Genomic DNA, 5,000 nt, shown 5'->3' with positions numbered 1-5,000 from the left:
CCCTTCCCTTCCCTTCCCTTCCCTTCCCATCCCTCCCCTCCCTTCCCTCCCCTCCCCTCCCTTCCCTTCCTTTCCCTTCCCATCCCATCCCTTCCCTTCCCTTCCCTTCCCTTCCCATCCCATCCCATCCCTTCCCTTCCCATCCCTTCCCTTCCCATCCCTTCCCTTCCCTTCCCATCCCATCCCATCCCTTCCCTTCCCATCCCTTCCCTTCCCTTCCCTTCCCTTCCCTTCCCTTCCCTTCCCTTCCTTTCCCTTCCCTTCCCTTCCCTTCCCTTCCCTTCCCTTCCCTTCCCATCCCATCCCATCCCTTCCCTTCCCATCCCTTCCCTTCCCTTCCCTTCCTTTCCCTTCCCTTCCCTTCCCTTCCCTTCCCTTCCCTTCCCTTCCCTTCCCTTCCCTTCCCATCCCATCCCTTCCCTTCCCTTCCTCGTCTATCACCTCCTTACCATCCCTCCCCGTCTTGCAATATCATCTTGCAGAGAGAGAGAGAGAGAGAGAGAGAGAGAAAGAGAGAGAGAGCAATAACAGGAGAGAGAGATTTATGTGAGTGAGGGGGAGAGAGAGGATCAGTGTGACATAGTTGTGGTAGAGAGAGAGAGAGAGAGAGAAAATACTTCAGCTGATTGAAGTCATTTGGGGTCATCGTCCTGAAAGGGTTCCTCCTCCTCCTCCTCCTCCTCCTGCTCCTCCTTTTTCTTCTTCCTCTTCATATTATCATTATTATTAATTATATTACTTTTATTATTATTATTATTATTATTATTATTACTACTGCTACTACTACTACTACTACTACTACTACTTCTACTACTACTACTTTTCTTATTTGTATTATAATTATTATTATTAGTAGTAGTAGTAGTAGTAGTAGTAGTAGTAGTAGTAGTAGTAGTTATAGTGTCATCATTTTTGTTATCATTACTATTATCATTACTATTACTATTATTATTATTATTACTATTACTATTATTATTATTATTATTATTATTATTATTATTATTATTATTATTATTATTGTCATGGGTGATAGGAAATTTATTACAGTATGGACGAGGGAGACATGAAGAGAGGAAAGGAAAACGAGGGTAGAGGGGAAAGGAGGGAGAGTGATGGGTTGTTAGGAGGTGAGGGGAAGAGAGGCGACGGAGCCATCGTTACGAGGGGAGGGAGGGAAGGGAGAAAGAGGGAAGGAAGGGAGGGAGAGAGAGAGGGGAGGAGAGTAGGAAGGGAAGAGAGAGAGAGAGGAAGAGGGGAAAAGAGGCGACGGAGGCATCGTTACGAGGGGAAGGAGGGAAAAGAGAGAGAGGGAAGGAGGGGAGGGAGGGGAGAGAGAGAAGGGAGGGAAGGGAGGGGAGAAAGAGAGGAGGGAGGGAAGGGAGGGGAGAGAGAGAGGGAAGGAAGGGAAGGGAAGGGAGAGAGAAGGAAGGAGGGGAGGGAGGGGAGAGAGAGAAGGGAGGAGAGGAAGAGGGGAAAAGAGTATGGAATGATGTGTGGATAAGGAGAGAGGGGAAGGAAATGAGAGAGAGAGAGAGAGAGAGAGAGGGAGAGAGAGAGAAACGTAACTTCAAGCATAAATTGAGAGACGAGGTGACGAAAAAGAAAAAAAATGAAAAAAAACAAAATCTTATACACGAGAAGAGGGGAAATTGTTAAGAGAAAGAGGAGAGAGAGAGAGAGAAGAGAGAGAGAGAGAGAGAGAGGAGAGGAGGGGAATGGATGAGGAGAGAAGAGGGGAGATTGTTAAGAGGAAGAGGAGAGGGAGGAGGGGAGAGAAGAAGAGAGAGGGAAGGAGAGGAGAGGGAGATTGAACTGGAGGGAATGGAAGAAGAAGGGAGAGGATGAGGTGAGAAGAGGGGAGTTTGGAGAGAGAGAGAGAGAGAGAGCGAGAGAGAGAGAGAGAGAGAGAGAGAGGGGGGAGGGGAGAGGAAAGTAGGAGAGAAAAGGAGATGGAGGAAGGAGACGGGGGTGAACGAAGGGAGAAGGGGAGAGAGAGAGAGAGAGAGAGAGAGAGGGAGAGAGAGAGGGAGAGAGAGGGAAGTAGGTGACGAGGGAAAAACTTAGGGAGGAAAGTCTAGGGAGAAAGAGGGTGATTTAGATAATGGAGGGAGAGAGGGAGGGAAGGAGGGAGAGAAGATTTTAAACTCTCTCTCTCTCTCTCTCTCTCAAAATTGTATTACCTTGTTGTTGTTGTTGTTGTTGTTGTTTATCTTCTTTTTTCATCTCCTCCTCCTCCTCCTCCTCCTCCTCCACCTCTCTTCTTCTTCTTCATGATATTCTTAAGGCTTGAGAAAGAGCATGTAAAGGAGACCCAGTACGGAGGTATAAGGAGGAGGAGGAGGAGAAGGAGGAGGAGGAGGAGGAGAAGGAGGAGGAGGAGGAAGAAGAAGAAGAGGAAGAAAGGGAGGAGGATGTTGTTGATGATGATGATGATGATGATGATGATGATGATGAGGAGGAGGAGGAGGAAGAGGAAGGCGATGATGATGATGATGATGATGATGATGATGATGATGATGTGGATGATGATGTGGATGATGATGATGATGAGAGAGAGAGAGAGAGATTGTGGTAGTTGTGGTAGGTAAAATATAAAATAGTTGTCTTGATGGAATTGTGGTAGGTGAGATGAGTGGCGATGGTGGTAGTTGTGGTGGTAATGTTTGTAGGTCAGAGAATTAACGAAGATGAGGGTAGAGGAAGGTGGTGTGATTGTGGTAGTTGTGGTAGGTAGGGGACCAGTGATTGTGGTAGTTGAAATGTTGGTAGTAATGTTGGTAGTGTTGGTAATGATGATGGTAGGGGAAGGTGGTACGATTGTGGTAGTTGTGGTAGGAGAGAATGTGGTGGTGGTAGTTGTGGTAGGACAGATGATTGTTATAGTGGTAGTTGTGGTAGGATGATGGTGGTAGTTGTGGTTGTTGTGGTAGGGTGGGGTTGGGTGCGTAACATCACTACGCAGCTGCTTGGGGGGAGGGGGGGAGGGGGGCGTAGAAGGAAGGGTTAAAGCTGAGAGAGAGAGAGAGAGAGAGAGAGAGAGCAGGTGTGTATTATGTGTGTGTTTTTTGTGTATGAATATTGTACTTGTGTGTGTGTGTGTGTGTGTGTGTGTGTGTGTGTGTGTGTGTGTGTGTGTGTGTGTGTGTACTAATCTTGTTAAAAACTTTTAAATTCACTTCCCACTCCCCCCTCCCCCTTCCACTCCCCCCTCCCCTCTCTTTCCTCCTTCTCTTCTCTCCTCTCCCTCCACTTCCTCTTTTCCCTCCATTTCTTCCTCTTACTCCACCTCTTTCTCTTCTTCCTCCTCTCCTTCTTTCCTCCACCTCCTCTTCTTCCTCCAACCTCCCCTTCCCTTCCCCTCCCTTCCATTCTCTTCCCTTCCCATCCCATCCCTTCCCTTCCCTTCCCTTCCCCTCCCTTCCCTTCCCTTCCCCTCCCATCCCATCCCATCCCTTCCCCTCCCTTCCCTTCCCCTCCCATCCCATCCCTTCCCTTCCCATCCCTTCCCTTCCCTTCCCTTCCCTTCCCTTCCCTTCCCATCCCATCCCATCCCATCCCTTCCCTTCCCCTCCCTTCCCTTCCCTTCCCCTCCCCTCCCATCCCATCCCTTCCCCTCCCCTCCCCTCCCCTCCCCATAAATCGCACAAGGGGGGGGGACGGAATGGGTAGTTCATCTTTAAGTAACTGTGAAGAACCATCGGTCTGTCGCTCTATCTATCTGTCTATCTATCTAGCACATTCTGTCTATCTATCTAGCACTATCTATCTGTCTGTCTATCGGTCTATCTATCTATCAGTCAGTACTATATGTCAGTGTTATTTTTTTTGTGTGTCCTCCCACTTACCTACCTACCTACCTACCTACCTACCTATCTATCTGCTTACCTGTCCATACTTCCTTCCATCCTTCCTTTTCCTTCCATCCATCCATCCATCCTACGTTCCTTCCTTCCATCCATCCATCCTTCCTTCCTTCCTTCCTTCCTTCCTTCCATCCATCCATCCATCCATCCATCCATCCATCCATCCATCCATCCATCCATCCATTCATCCATCAACCTATCCCTCCTTCCCTCCTTCCTTCATTCATTCATTCATTCATTTTTCTGATTTAGTCAACTATCTTTTAAAGAGTGAACTTTTGTGTGTGTGTGTGTGTGTGTGTGTGTGTGTGTGTGTGTGTGTGTGTGTGTGTGTGTGTGTGTGTGTGTGTGTGTGTGTGTGTTTACTCCACCTCCAACTCACCCATCCCTCACCACCACCACCACCACCACCGCCACCACCATCCTGCCACAAACCACCGCAATTACTTACATCACTACCACTACCACGGCCACTACCTACCACTACTACTACCATCACTACCACTGCTACAACCCCTCCCCCACTCTCCTCCACGCCCTTGACCTTCTGTGTGGGGGTGTGGGTAGGATTTATGACAGTAATCCTAGAGAGTAATCCTAGTACGGGGATGTTGCTTGATTACAGGGTTTCACTTATTATTATTATTATTATTATTATTATTATTACCCGGAGGCGCTTGGGGGTGGATATCGTTTTCACTCGGTTTGTTTGTGTGTGTGATTGTCTGTCTGTCTGTTAACAAGTTTACGCGATAACTACTGGTGCGAGTTTGACTAAAATTACAGGGATGATGGGCTGTGACCTTCTGATCACCTGATTACAGTTTGAGTCAAGGTCCAGGCTGGGCATGGGTTAGGTTGTGTTTATACGTCAGCACTAAAATGACTGCCGGCCTCGGGTTTGCTGTGTCTTGGCACCGCTTCTTGTATTGTAGTTGGTATTTTCCTTCCTAACTCTCAGTTTCCTCATTCAGTTTCCCTCCTTCGCTTCCTCCCTACTTCTCTCCCTTCCGTATTTCCTCTCCACTTCTCTCCCTAAATTCTCTCCACTTCTTTCCGCCCTTCACTTCTCTCCCTCCTCTGCTCTCCCTCCCTCCCTCATCACTTCCCTCCCTCTCTCACTCCCACACCTTCACA

Source organism: Coenobita brevimanus, chromosome 115 (genome assembly GCF_032717465.1).
Source record: "Coenobita brevimanus isolate Jiangsu-jjx chromosome 115, ASM3271746v2, whole genome shotgun sequence".
Lineage (NCBI taxonomy): Eukaryota > Metazoa > Arthropoda > Malacostraca > Decapoda > Coenobitidae > Coenobita > Coenobita brevimanus.
This window is presented reverse-complemented; position numbering follows the sequence as displayed.